Source organism: Monodelphis domestica, chromosome 5, assembly GCF_027887165.1.
Source record: "Monodelphis domestica isolate mMonDom1 chromosome 5, mMonDom1.pri, whole genome shotgun sequence".
In the NCBI taxonomy this organism is placed as follows: domain Eukaryota; kingdom Metazoa; phylum Chordata; class Mammalia; order Didelphimorphia; family Didelphidae; genus Monodelphis; species Monodelphis domestica.
In genome coordinates, this window is record NC_077231.1 from 284,927,948 (window position 1) to 284,943,398 (window position 15,451).

The 15,451-nt window shown below is 37.4% G+C and overlaps 1 protein-coding gene across 1 annotated transcript in view; it reads right to left on the minus strand.

Moving 5' to 3' along the window:
- Positions 1-6,400, minus strand: part of TMEM108 (transmembrane protein 108) — a 414,040-nt gene extending 407,640 nt beyond the window's left edge. Inside the window, exon 1 of the mRNA XM_056800233.1 lies at positions 6,194-6,400. The gene's annotated coding sequence lies outside the window, so the exon portion shown is untranslated. The remainder of the gene's footprint in view (positions 1-6,193) is intronic.
- Between the last annotated feature and the right edge of the window lie 9,051 nt (positions 6,401-15,451).

The window sequence follows — 15,451 nt, forward strand, 5'->3', positions numbered from 1 at the left end:
GGGGGGGAGGAAAAGAAAATGATCTTTGTTTCCAGTGAATAATGTATGAAAACGACCAAATAAAATAATGTTTAAAAATTAAAAGAAAAAAAAAACAACCATTAACAAGTCTTAATGTGGATGCAGATGGAAAAGACATCCTATAAGGACCCGGAGCAAAGAAAAAGTTGTTGCTATTATTTCACTAAAGTATGAAAACATATCTTCCTTTTATTAAAATGTAAATGTTTTCAATATTCCATTTTTCAATCTGTTGTCTTAGAAATTGTTCTTAAGTTTACTTTTCCCCCCAAAATGAATATACTTGAAATGAAAAACATTCTGGAATGAGATATATCAAATGGATGTGAATTGCCACATCCCACCTCAAAGGTAAAAATTAGAGATAAGAAGCTTCCAGACCATCTTCTCAGATTAATCCTAATTTATTATCATTGAGGCTAATTTCACTATATACTTTCCATTTTTGGATAGGGGATAGAAACTATATATATTTTCAGTGGTAAAAAGAACTACCAAATGACAAAACTTTACTAATGTAACTGAGCAGATTCTCTATAATTTATATTCTTAAGAGGCTTAGAGTCTCCAACACTAAGAGGCTAGATCATTCGCCCAGTATCATATCACTATTATTTGTCAGAAGGGTGATGTTAACCCAAATCTTGCTGGCTCTGAGAAAAAAATTCATTTTCATTTAAATGAATCATCATAAAATGACCATTTCAATTGTACATTTTTTTCCCTTCCTTGATCTAAATTTGTTCCATATGAAACTATAATAACTGCTTCTGGGTCTAGGACATTATCTTCTCCTTGGACACTAAGTTGTTGATCTCAGCTGTGAAGCCATGCATAAAAATCAAGTTCAATATTGAGAGCACCTGACCACCTACAAGAAGGGTCAGAAGCTCTTTTTTCCCTTGCACTCTTTCCCAATTTACACCCCAATCTCAGAAATCCAGGGAAAATATGGAAACTACTGACTCTTATTTAAGTTTTTCTTAAAGGGATGGAGTAGAAAGATACATGATATAAAATAAAGATCAGGTATAGGACAGCTATTTATTTGCTATTCACAAAAGAAATGCTAAGTACAAGATTCACAGCACAAGTGGTCTTTTATGAGTCCTTTCATTATTCCTATACTTGTAAATGTTTTCTATCTACCCTGTTCCACTCTGACATGACTTTCTCTTTATTTTGTGTCTTTAAAACTTTATATATGAAGGCGTATGTTGTATCTCCAAAAATAAAATGAAAGCTGTTTGAGAGCAAGAAGTGTTTTGGCTTTGTCTGAATCCTTACTGCCTATCACATAGTAAGAACTTAATAAATGGTGGATGAACTGAACTGAATCCCAATGGAAATTAGAAAATTCTGACTGTAGATGAAGAGATCATATAAATAAAGAAACTGATTTGAGGATAAACAGTAATGATAAAGCCTAGATATCTGGTGATCCACTGTTGTCTTCTGACAAGAAAGAGCACAGACATATTTCTCATCCTAAAGAAAGGAGTGCGCTCTGAATGAAAATTCATAGAGAAAAGAGATGCCTGACACTTGTCAACTTGCAAACTTCCTAGCAGCATCTTAAGACTATTCCTTGGAGATTGCTTCATGAAACTACTAGCCTAAAAGTCACTATCTTACTATCTTAAGTGATTTGTTATTATTAAGTACTATCTTAAGTGATTTCTCTTATCATCAGACCAAAATTAAATAATTGAACAAACATTTATTCATCCGTGTTCAATGGAATTGAACTGGAAAGATCCATAAAATCCAGAATATGAACATTTCCAATACAATGGTGATCTGACAATACTTGAATCAGCCATGAAAGGTTTTCAGTCAAGAGAAAGTCCATGAAAGATTCCCATCTTGTGCTTTGTGATACCCATAGCTCCCCGAGTTGCATTATTCAGCTCTTAGTCCTATTATTGAGACAAAAATATAATTTATTATTTGTGAAGAAAAATAAGGATATGTAGAGAGCTCCTGCAGATGGATGAAGGATATGAAACTTAAAACAAAAATGCCACGCAAAAAAATACAAAAGCCGTAGTCTGAATCTCTATCCTCATTCATTTCTGAATAGAACTCCAAATGTTCCCTCTTCTGCCATTGCCTTAGATTTCAGACAAGCAATTGTCTGGGAAGTCATAAGATTTAAATAATTATTTTTTAAAATCCTCTAAGATAAACATGGATGAGCCTGCCAAATACTTCTCATTTTCATGTTGATGAACTCCTTATCTGAACAGTCACTTGTATCAAATTTAAAAGCATAGAAGAAGAAAGCAATAATCTACTAGTAATAATACAGTGCGGACAGGCAAGGAAACTTATTAAGCCAGACTCCCTATGGACTGCATAATTATTTCTCTGCCTTTAGATATACTGAATATTGACATAAATAATGGAGGTGTTACGAATCAAGTAGATTGGTGGTACCAGGAAATAGGCTCCATTTCAGGATATTTATAATATCAGAAGATTTGGGTTAACTGGTGCTGCACATGAATTTCTTTTTATCCAAAATTTACTCTGGGGAATTGAGGGAAGATCATGGTGTGTTAGTATTTATAGGAATTCAGATCATCCACAGACACCTCTATAAAGCTATAAAAATGCACCAGAAGAAACAGATAAAAGAAAAACCAAAGAGAATCACCTATAAACTACATACTCCTCCTATAAGTTATAATTTCTCCATCCAGATACTCCACAAAAGATTACTGGAATATTGCTGAAAACCCAAGCAGATGGTAGGTAAAATATGAAATTCAAAATAGCCTGGTCTTACAGTGGGAGAAAGGTCCACAGCAGAGCCCCAGATGGGTAACATAGTAGCCTGTATCCATGGCAGAAGGCAGGGCCACACAGCACTTAGGCCCAATTCACGATTACTTTGGGACTCAATCCACTGCTGTGGGTCTGTGGATGATCTGAATTCCCATAAAAGTACCTCAAAGAAAATAAACAAGAAATGCAAACTGAAAAACTTCGGAAGAAAAAATGACAAGGAGAATCATTATCAAAACAATTACCTGGAAACTAAACTCTTTGAAAATTAAAATGGGCCAAACAGAAAACAACTCCAGGACACAATAACATTACAACTAAATCAAAATATTGAAAAACAGAAAAAAATGTTATATGTTATTTTATAAAAAAAACCAACTGACATGGAAAATACATCAGAGAGATCACTGGATCACCTGACAATCATTATCCCAAAAAAGCTTAGACATCATATTTTAAGAAATCATCAGTGAAAACTGCTCAGATCTCATAAAACCAGGGGTCAAATTGAAAAAAGAAAGAAGGCACTCACTGGTCACCTCTTGAAAGACACCTCAAAATGAAAGCTCTCAAGAATTCCATAGGCAAAATCTAGTGCTTCCATGTCAAAGAAAATACTCAGCAAAAAGCCAAAAGTAAAGTTTTCAAGTGCCACAGAACCAGTCAGAATCATAGGAGACTTAGTAGTTGTCACTATAAAGAAGACGAGAGATTGAAACATACTATTTCAAAAGACAATGAGGAAGGTTTATAAAAATATCTTATCCAGAAAAACTGAAAAAAAAATGGCTTCAATGAAATTAGAATACCTCTAAGCATTCCTTATTGGAAGGTCATACCTGAGTCAATATTTAGAAATGGAAAGGAAATTGAAAAGGGAAACCATTTGGAAGAGACCATGTGAGGGTGAATTGTTTATATGTTAATAGTGGGGAGAGAATCATGTCTTTTCAGATCTTTTTAGGTCCTTTCAGATCTTCCAAGGTCAGCAGAGAGGGACAATAGAACTGAAACCAATTGCATCATTTATAGATCATAATTGTTAAGCAAATTCCTCTTTCATCACCTTTGTCTTCATTATAAAAAAGGATGAGGATAGAGGGGGAAACACAATTATGAACCAATCATGAATGAGATCAGCTTACTCACATGATGAAAGAGGATAGCACAAGGGCTTAGAACTCTGAGCTTCACACTATGTTGTCATATAAGAAACACACTTGAAAGATGAATATTCATGGAGTTCAAATGAGGGGGTAAAGCTAAATTTATCATGCTTCAGGTGAAGTAGTAGCAATAACAATTTCAGAAAAGGTTACAGTAAAAATAGAACAAAAGGGAATAAGCAGGAATACAGTATCATACTCAAAGGCACCATAGATAAAAATCAATATAAATAATTAATAACTAAATATTTAATTAAGTTCATTGAATTACAGGGAGAAATAGACAGTAAAATTACCATGGCAGGAAACCCAAAGGGCTACAAAAGGATGCATACCTTTTGATCCAGTAAGACCACTATTAGGACTATATCCCAAAGAGATTTTTAAAAATGGGAAAGGATCTGTATATACAAAAATATTTATGACTGTTCTTTTTTTGGTGGCAAAGAATTGGAAACTAAAGGGATGTCCCTCAATTGCGGAATGGCTGAACAAATTGTCGTACTTGATGGTGATGAAATACTATTGTGCTATAAGGAATGATGAACAGGATGATTTCAGAAAGAGCTGGAAACACATGAACTGATGCAGAGTGAAATAAGCTGAACCAGGAGATCATTACACACAGCACACACACACACACACACACACACACACACACACACACGTACATATATATTTATATATATTTCATTGTGGAATGATCAAATGTGATAGACTTTGCTACTAACAGCAATACAGTAACCCAGGACAATTCTGAGGACTTATGAAAAAGAATGCTATCCATCTCTAGAGAAAAAAAAAACTGTTGGAGTAGAAATGCAGATGAAAACATACGATTTATCATTTGTTTATTTGGGTATGTGTTTGGGGGTTTTGGGTTCTATAAGATTATTCACTTAAAATGAATAATATGGAGATAAAATTTAATTTAATTTTAAAAAATTATGTTAGAGCATCTCAAAATGAGAAGGAAGTCAAGGACATGATAGATTTCTAGTGATTACTGAATGGAAAGAGAAAAACATTAACATGTTTCTAAGTCATATACACCACCTTTAAAAAAGCAAAATATGTAGTGGGATAAAATTTTTCAAAAAATTCAGAAAAGCAGAGATGCTAAATATATTTTTATTGACTACAATGTAATAAAATTATATTTAATAAAAGGCCTTTAAAGAAAACATTATGAATTATTTGGAGGTTAAATGGTAGTCTTAAAAAAAGTAAAAGAACAAATTGTACTACAAAGCAGTAATCATTAAAATGTTTCTATATTGGTTCCAAAAAAAGAAAGGTTAATCAGCAGAAGAATTTAAGAATATAACATACAGGAATAAATGAAATAATAGCACAATGTTTGATAAACCCAAAGAACACAGTTACTAGAAGAAGGGATGCCATTTGATAAAAACTACTAGGAAAACTGGACAACAGCCTGGCAGAATTTAGATCAACACCTCATACCACATATAAAAATAAGCTCCAAATTGATGCATAACTTAGGTATTAAATGTCACATCATAAACAAAGTGGGGGGAAGGGAAAAGTACCTTTTAGGTCTATAGTTAGAGGAAGAGATTATGACTAAAGTGTTAAAGAAGATCATTTGAAATAAAATGTAAATTTTGTCATACATTTTTAAAAGGTTTTATATGAATTAATCTAATGATAAATAGTTAAAGGATATGAATAGGTAGTTTTCAAAAGATGAAACCCAAGCTCATTAAGCTATTGGAGGCAACTGAGTAGAACAATAGAAAAGTGCTGGGCTTGGAGTTAGGAAGACCTGAGTGGAAATCCAGCCTCACATACTTGACTAGCCACGTGACCCTTAGCAAGTCACTACAACTCAGTTTGACTCAATTTCCTAAACTGTAAAATGGTAATTGTTAGATCTAAAATAGTTTTGAGTGTTAATTAGTTGTAGATAAGAGAGTGGGAGCCATAAACTGTGATAATTAAAATGTTTTGGGAGCAAGGGAAATATATATATATCAATTATGACCGCTGAAATATGTTTTCTACTGTGTCTTGGGTTTATATAAATATAAGATGGTCGCCAGGGAATATATTCCCAATTTATGAATATGCCCAAGCCAACTGGGTTTTATAGAGAAATTTAATTTATAATACACTGATTAATCAATAGAAAAAGAGAGAAAGTAAGAAAGGAATAAGAATGAATAAATCAGTCAGTTGGTTTTATCACTTACCCAAGATCTCTCTAGGTAAGGCTTCTCATGCCAACCTCAGGCTCCACCTTCAAGAGAGCCTCCTTTCAAGAAATGTTTCCAGAGAATTCTCCTCCTGACTCCTCCTGAGTTCTCCTTCCACAGCCTCCTTCAAGACCTCTCCAGGAGCTCTCCCTCCAGGACCTCTTTCCTCTCAGACTCCTTCAGAGCAAAACCTCCTCCTCTCAGAGCAAAAAAACCTCTCCTCCCTCTGTCCTCAGACCCCCACTATCTTTAAGGAAACCATCTAAGTTCCCTCCCCTCAGTTCTCACATCTACCAATCACTGTCGATGTCTCCCCTGTGCCAATGGTGGCTCTAGTTTAACCCAGGTCCGCCCAGAGGTCTGTGGCTTTGCACATGTCTGTTGAAGGTCATATTCTCAAATAATTAAATCTTGATCTGTGCTGCAGCTCTTCCTAAATCCTGTTACTCTAAGTAGGGTGGAGATTGTATTTTCCAAGACCTGGTTCTGTCATTCCAAGTATCTCTATTGTATCAATTCTAAAATCAATCATGACTCAAAGAACTTCCTGTTCTATGCTTAAGCATAGGTCAAAACCCTTTCCATTGTTTAGCAAAAGGTTTCTGTCCTAAAGTAGTCTTAAGTAGGGAGGAGAAGGATCCTCCCATGCCAAGGAGTTTCACATTCAAATAGAGCTCTTACTATCAGTAGGAAATTTTTTCCAAGTATGAAATTTCCCAATGGTGAAATTTCCAACATTCATAAGTCTAAGAAATTTTAAGGTTTACATAATCATAATACTACTTACTACATATAATCATTATAAGAACAAATTGAAATAATATATGTACAGGGCTTAGCGCAGTGCCTGGAATGTAGTAGGTTAATGCTTATTAACTTCTTCTTTTCTATCATAATCAATTGGAAAAAAATTCTCTGAATCACTATCAGAGAGAGAGAGAGAGCCACTGCCACTCCCTGAGAGCAACTGCCACAGAAAAATCATTACACCTCCCACACACACTGTCATTATTGGAAACTGACACACTCTCAGATCTGTTTCAAACTCTTTCACAAGCCAATTTCTCCACTTTTTATCTCTAAACAAATGCAGCAAGACATACTTTCCAATATCATCCTTATAGTCTATACCCTTAAAGAAATCAAAGAGAAGAAGGATCTATATGTCACATACACACACACATATTAGCTCTTTGTGTGGTAGTAAAGAACTGTAAATAAAGGGTACCTTTTTGGAATGGGTAGGCAAATTGTAGTATATGAAGGTGACTAAATATTATTGTGCTAGAACTAGTAAAATTTATAATTTAAAAGGGAACTGAGATGACCTTTATGAACTAATACAAAGTAAAGTGAGCAGAACTAGAACAATTTATATACTCTTTATGCTTTGTTAATGGAGTGTGAATTAGTCTAGCCATTCTGGAAAACATTTTATAATTATACCTCCCCAAAATCACTGAAGTATAACTAGTCTCTTTGACTCAACTACACCATCAACTATACCTCAAAGATATTTCTTTAAAAAAGGAAAATGACTCAAACATAGAAAAATATTTTAGCAGAAAACTTTTTGTTGCGCAATTTAAGATACATAGACATCATGGAATATCATTATGTATAAGAAATGCCAAAATTGCTAGCTTCAAAGAAACCTGAGAAGACCTGCATGAACTGTTTGCAGAAGTAAGAAGTAAAGAGGTAAGCAGAAACAGATCAATTTATACAATAACATTCTTTTATTTTTTTAACCCTTACCTTCCGTCTTGGAGTCAATACTATGTATTGGCTCTAAGGCAGAAGAGTGGTAAGGTCTGGGCAATGGGGGTCAAGTGACTTGCCCAGGGTCACACAGCTGGGAAGTGTCTGAGGTCATATTTGAATCTAGGACCTCCCATCTCTAGGCCTGGTTCTCAATCCACTGAGCTACCAAGCTGTCCCCTATACAATAACATTCTTAAAAAAATGCAACTTAGAAAGACTTGAGAAATCTGATCAGTGAAATGATCAACTATAAAAGATGATGGATTAAACATGTAGAATTAGGACATTAATTTTTTTGGACACATAACCGATGTGTGAATTTGTTTAACTTTGCATATTTGTTTCCAGGGCTTTTTTTCCTTTCCAGTTAGTGTTGGAGAGAGAATGAAGGAGGACATTGAGGGAGTGGATGGAGTGAGGGGAGAGAAAAGAAAAGAAAAAAGAAAGAAAAAAAAGAAATGACAGAAACATAGTTTAACGGGGTCCAAAGAAGAACTTGAGTTTTTTTTTCCTTTTCACTAAAAAGGAAGTCTCTTCCCTTTCAATTTCCTGGCTATTTACTTGTTTTGTTTGTTTGTTTGGATATTTTAAATAGAGGTTAGGCCCTCAAGATGTATCAGACTCCACAAAGACCAAGAAGCTTGTAAATAGCAACACAGGAATTCATATTTAAAGTTTAAGTCCCTTGGGCTTCAATTGTTTGCTTGTGCCTTGCTGACCAACTTTTGTTGGGACTTCATCAGTTTTCAGCTTAGCAAGATGCCAGCTTTCATTTAGCCAGTAGTTGTGTTTCAATCTAGCCAAATCTCTCTGGAGTCCAGGCTTCATTACTCTTCCGATGAAAAATGTCAAAGCCCTGCCCTTCCCAGCAGCTTCAGGAAATGATTGCCCCTCATCTCAGTGCTCTTAAATAAGGAAAAAAAAGACCTTCCGGTCAATTGCTATTGGTTGAATAATTTCACTTAGTGGCTTTTCCTTTCATCTCACAGTTCCAATATTCTTTCTATTTCAGGTCCACCTCTAAGGCCCACCTTAGTTCAGATGTATTCTAATCTTCATTTCGTATTATTAGCAGCTCTATTTTCAATTTGCTTAGTATCCTCTGACTAAGGACCTGAGGAATTTCTACCTCAGGTTCATTGTCTTGGATGCTCAGTACCAAATGCCTACATCCACAGACAACATTGAGCTAAACTCATGAATCCCTTATCATTAGAATGTAATCTCCTTAGGAGCAGGAATTGTATCATTGTTGCATTTGTAGGCCCCAAACCTAGCACTGTGTTTGATACATAGTAGGCACTTAACAAATGATTGTTGAATGATTAATTGGCAGCTTTAACCAAAGAACCTAGAAAGTAGGGGGCCCAGGACGTTAGGGATGTATTTTGGGTCTTGGAGACTCACTATGGGGACCTGTTACATGTGTTGGGGGTTTTTTTTGTCTTTTTTTTCTCCTAAAAAGTCAGGTTCAATCCTGAGAAAAGCGTGACCTCTAATGAGAAGAGTAAAGCACCCTTTTCTCACATTGTCCTGTTTGTTTATACTACAACTCACCCTTTCTATGACTATCACCCCCACATAAGACTAGGGAAAATTATTTAAGACATAATTTCAGTCATGCTTTGTTCATGTTTTAGCTTTCCCTCCTCAACTTCTCCACCCAGGGAGAAGAAGAAAGGTATGTACCATATGAAGCAAGTATAGGGCATGCATTTATTTCCTACAAACAAAAGCAATGCTAAACACAAAATACAAGGGAAAACTGACAGATTAAAAAAAAAAAAGTTGACTAGATAAGCAACAGTCATATGTACTGGTATAATCTGCTGGGAAGTTGAGAATCAAGCTTCATCTGTTTGCAGGACTCCTTGACTGAATAGGTATTATACCTTGGCTTTATACCTTTCCCTGAAAATCTGTTTACTAGCTTCCCAGGCCAGGGTGTGGGTTCCTCCTGTTGTTAGTGATCATCTACTCTGATGCAAAAATTTCCCCTAACATATGTCAGCTCTACCCAATGGATCAAGGATCCTTTGAACTCACAAGCTTGGACATCTATCTCAAGATCTATATTCTGTCACCTGAAACACAAAGTATACAAGGCAAGCAAGGCCTAGGCTCAGAAATGACCAATTTAACCTCCCTGATCTTTGGGGAGTAGAAGTCACAAGGCCAAGTTGAGAAAGGGCACTGTCCTCACCTCTACTCTTCTATCAAGAGTCTGAAGGGTAGTCATGTCCTCTGTAGGCAGGTTGAGAAGAAGAGACATACTACTAAGAGTGGTTCCTCCCTTTAAAGAACTACTTTACTAGAGATTTAGCTCATGGGGCTGGCTCAGTGACCAATGAGGAAATCGTATCTTCTTTCCAAAGTACAAAAGCCCTTTAGCACTAAGCCATACACATGATCAAAGAAGCAACCAGAGGATTCATCCTTCCTGAAGTGCCAGAGCACTGAACTAACACATGTGGTTGGCAGAAAGTTGAGAGGGTTGCGTAGGGCATGTTCTGTGTTCAACCCCTGGTTACAGAAACAGAAAGTCTTCTGGGATTTCTCTATGGTTTAAAAGGGAAAAGTGATAGTAACAACCCAATTTAGAAATAACCAGGTCCCATGTGAGGCAAGGCTCCACAAGGTGAGGGAAGGTATAATTGTGGAAAGGGGAAGAGAGGTCAAAAACAAACTTTTGGAAGAACAAATGAAAAATGATTGACAAGGCAAAACATGCTAGATAGCAGGGTTGGCTGGGAAGTGAACAGAGAAGTAATGATAGGGTCAATGCTATCACAAGATTGTGCTAATAAGCTACTCCCATACTCTGATCTCCATCACCCCCTTGAATTTCTCTCAGATCCTCTAATTTGGTAAATACTCTCTTTGGAATGTTTCAGACCCTCAGGAGATTAGAGTTAAGCAAAAATACTTTGTGTTTTATATAGTAACTGCCAAACAGAAGGCATTTAATAAATGCTAGTTGACCCACATGAAATTATGAAGAGTGAAATGAGTAGAACCAAGAGAACATTATACACAGTAACAGAAATAATGTTTGAAGAATGGCTTCTGTGTTTACCTCCAGAGAAAGAACTGGTAAATTGGAATAAGTAGGACATTGTTCTATGTATACATGGATATGTCTTTTTGTCAAATGATGCCTTCTCTAATGGGGGAAGAAGCTATTTTGGTAACTGGGTATTATAATGTAACAAACAAATAATAAATTTTAAAAATAATAAATGCTAGCTGACTGTCTGCCGATGGTGCTCTGTCATGGTAGGATTATCTGGTCTGTAGTACTGGACAATCCAATTAGAGGTAATGGGGAACTATAGTTTGAGAGGAGGTGCCACTTGCTTGATCAGAGACACAGTGAAGAGGTGGCAGACATGTTCCTAAGTCAAAGATCTCTTAGATATGGAAAACATGGGACAATAACAAAATTAACCAATAAGGGGCTTGAAGGACTTCCTGCCTCCTTCCCCTCCAACTGAGGAAGCTGGAGATCTTCTGAGGATGGAATGGGAGAGGAGACTGGAGGATCCTGAGGTCTGGCCAGTGACTATCCTTTCTTTCCTGCTTTCCTGCCAGAGGAGGGGTTGGGGAGCCTTCTTGAGCTTGCTACCTGAATAAGGCGGAGAATGGCCACCCTTTGTGTTTTGGAACATGTTGGATGTGTGCTGTTCTTAAGAGAAAAGTTATATAGACTCCTTAGTTGTAAAGGACTGATCTGGACATCTTTCTGAGGGTGGTAATCAGTAGTATAGAGATATTAGGTAGCTGGGCACTGAACAAAGGAGAATCAAAAATGGAGAGACAAATTGATTAATAAGAGATTAATTAATTGATTTGATTAATAAGAGATTAAGATGGAGGGTGTTATTTTACAGAATGCCTCAGAGGACCAAGAGAAAGAATTGAGAAGTAAAGCCCAAGTAAATAATTACAAGCAAGTGAAGAATTGACTGAATGGGTTTATGTGGATGAGGAAGAGATCCCTGCTATGAATGAATTGCATTAATTGTGGAAAAAGATTCAACCAGAGCAAGACACTGTTTGAATGTGTATGAAATTTTGACTACTTTAATGGGTTTGCATAGAGGTAAATGATAGTTCCTCTGTTGACACTCACTATGGCATTTACCTCTACAGTGTCTAGAAAGAAGTGGGAAAATATGTGAAAGAAAATGAGGAACAATGATAAACTCAGAAGAAGTACCAGATACATATCCCAGTCAGAAATGCATAATAGTTGGGATTGCTTCCCTTGGGTTATAAAAGGTTATAAAAGCTAAGATATTCTGACACTGACAGCCAGTGAAATAGGCATATTAGAAGCTGATCTCTAGATATTTGTGAAGGAAAGGAGAGCCTGAGCTCCTGAGTGCATAGGGACAATGGGAACAGAAGTTCCCATCTGCTATGGGAACCAGAGGGGCCACCTAATCTTGGGAAGCTGAGAGTTCATGGGAGTCAGCAAGTGTGTGTGTTGTAATCAACATGTACAGAACCTCTCCCCACTCCAGGCAAGTAAGGATGTATTTCTGTTTACATTCTCTGACACTATGAATGGTTCCAAGTGTGAGGACCTGGAAAATTTGGGTTGCTCCCTAGGGTAAATTTTGATTTAGGGAGTGAGAAATCAAGTGGCCTGTAGGGGAAAGAACATTCAGCTATAAGATTTAGTATTGACTGACCTTAGTGTGTCAGCACTTAGTACAGTGCCAGGCACATAGTAGACTCTTAAGAAACGCTCCACACTTTCCCTTCCCTTCCCTTCCCTTCCCTTCCCTTCCCTTCCCTTCCCTTCCCTTCCCTTCCCTTCCCTTCCCTTCCCTTCCCTTCCCTTTCCTTCCCTTCCCTTCCCTTCCCTTCCCTTCCCTTTCCTTTCCTTTCCTTTCCTTTCCTTTCCTTTCCTTTCCTTTCCTTTCCTTTCCTTTCCTTTCCTTTCCTTTCCTTTCCTTTCCTTTCCTTTCCTTTCCTTTCCTTTCCTTTCCTTCCCTTTCCTTTCCTTTCCTTTCCTTTCCTTTCCTTTCCTTTCCTTTCCTTTCCTTTCCTTCCCTTTCCCTTTCCCTTTCCCAAAGCATCTCTTTGACTTTATTGAAGCTCACGCCCTCCAGGTAAGCCTTTCAACTAATATGCACATTTCCTCCCCTTCATCTCAGTATCTCAAAGGAGAGGACCAGAGCAGGACTGTGTCCCATCAACATCATTTGGAATTACTATTTCCCAAATAGAGGATCTCTTTGATCATAAATCTAGAGCTAGAATAGACCTCAGAGGTCATCTAGTCCAGCTGTTTCATTTTATCTTTGAAAAAACCTTATACCTTGGTAGGCTAAGTGTACCCAAAGTCTCAGAGGCATGATTTGAACCCAGGTTCTCTGGCTCCTAAGCCAGGGATCTTTCCAGGGTATTATAGAGCCTCTCATGGACTTTCATCAAGTCTATTTGACTAAATAAATTTGGGAGAAAGGAGTCACAGGCAGAAGTCAAGACCCTCCATCCCTTTTAAAAAAGATGAAAAAATGAATGCACTGACCCCAAAGAAGCCAGAGTGGCTCAAGAAAATGCAGAGAAACTGTAGTCTGGAGCCTGAAGAAAAGTCGTAAGTGGGGAGAGGTCCTGCTAGTCATCAGCCACTACACTGGCTGTCTAACTTAAAAGCACATCAGCTACCTAGATGAAAAGCATCGGACGGCTGCCTCAGCTTAGGCTTTTTTAGATTTCAGTTTGGAATATAGCTATTCATCTCCAGTGCCTGGAGGGAAATTGAAAGACATGAAAACTGAGCGGGCTAGAAGCTCAACTCCCATTAGAAGGAAAAACAGCAGGGACACAGGCAGCAGGCTGCAAAGGGAGGGAGATCTTCCTTTATAACCTGAAGGTCACAGTGGGTTTAGAGCAGGATAGGGAACAGTCCTGAGAGCCTTTTCAGGTTCAAAGTCTCAGTCTCTTTTGCCAAAGGGTTTGTATAAGGAACATATCTGGGCACATCAAGGCCAAGTCTTCTCATCTGTAGAAGGGGGTGAGGGTGGACAAGATGATCTCTGAGGTACCTTTCAACTCTCCATCCTCCAATATTATCATCTGCTATTATGGCATCACTGGCACCAACAGCCTGGGGAAGCTTTGTGACCTGCAGACTGGGGGAGACACTTTAGCTCATGGAATTCTGGAGCACTGAGGCAAGGACTTACTCAAATCAATGACCAGTTCTGGATTCGAGTCTGGATCTCTTGATTTGACTACCTATGCTTTTTTTGTTACCATATCACCTCAGAGCTTTAACTTCTTCCTTTCCAGAATCTTAGGTCTCCTTTCCCAAATCGGAAGTACATGGGTCAATTAGTGCTGAATGTTTTTCTCCCAGTGGATGTTTATAATTGTTAAATAAGGCTCTTTCTTCCCTTATATCAGATATCAGCTTGTCGCTGTTGTTTTTATTCATTCCTGTTCAACTCTTTGTGGTCTCATTTAGAATTTCCTTGGCAAAGATACTTTTTTTCTTTGCCATTTCCTTCTGCAGCTCATTTTATAGATGAGCAAACTGAGGCAAACAAGGTGAAGTGGCTTTGTCCAGGGTCACCCAGCTAGTAAGTATCTGAGGCCAGATTTGAACTCATGAAGATGAAACGTCCTGACTCCAGAGTCAACAACCTATCCACTGTGCCACCTAACTGGCATTTAACATCACTGTTAAAGTCCTGTGCTCTCTGTTGTGGTTGGCTGAGAACCAACCTTATTAAATTGTAGAACAATTTATAGATTTAAAGTTTCAACATGTAAAAATGGAGATTTTGAACCCAGACTTCAATCTCCAGAAGTCCTTGGTATTTCCCAGAATTCCCTATAATCTCACCTGAATCTCCACCTGGGTGAAATCACAATTAGTATTTAACTGGCAGTAATGCCCCCTCATGCTCTCTTGCATTGAAATGATGTAGCAAGTGTAGTAAGTTAGCTAGGCGTGGGGATTTGAATGGGCTAATCAGCCATGGGCATGTGGTTATTTTTATTTTGTATCTTCTTTATTCCTTGATTTCTAATAATCCTTAATAAACCTCATAAAATATAATATTATTATTATAAGATATAATTTAATCTTTACAAACATACATACATTTGGCTCTATTGACCTCACTTAGAAAGACCAATGACCAACCTTTGGTGGCAGCGTAGCAAAGTGGGCAGAACCTTGAATTTGAAAACTGAGGACTGGGGTTCGTGTTCTGGCCCATCTCCTTATTAGTTATGTAAACCTGGACCTAGTCTGATAGCTAACACGAGAGGGTTGGACCAGGTAATGTCTAAGATTTCTTTCAGTTCTGTACTGTGTTCTGTTGATCCTAAGATGCTACGTTCTACATCCCCCCCCCAAAAAAATCATCACTATTGCTTCTACTCCCATCCCCCACATGCATGGGCACACTCACTGTCTTTATGGAGCTAGACATTAGATAAGACCAGGTGCAAGCTGGTCTTACTGAT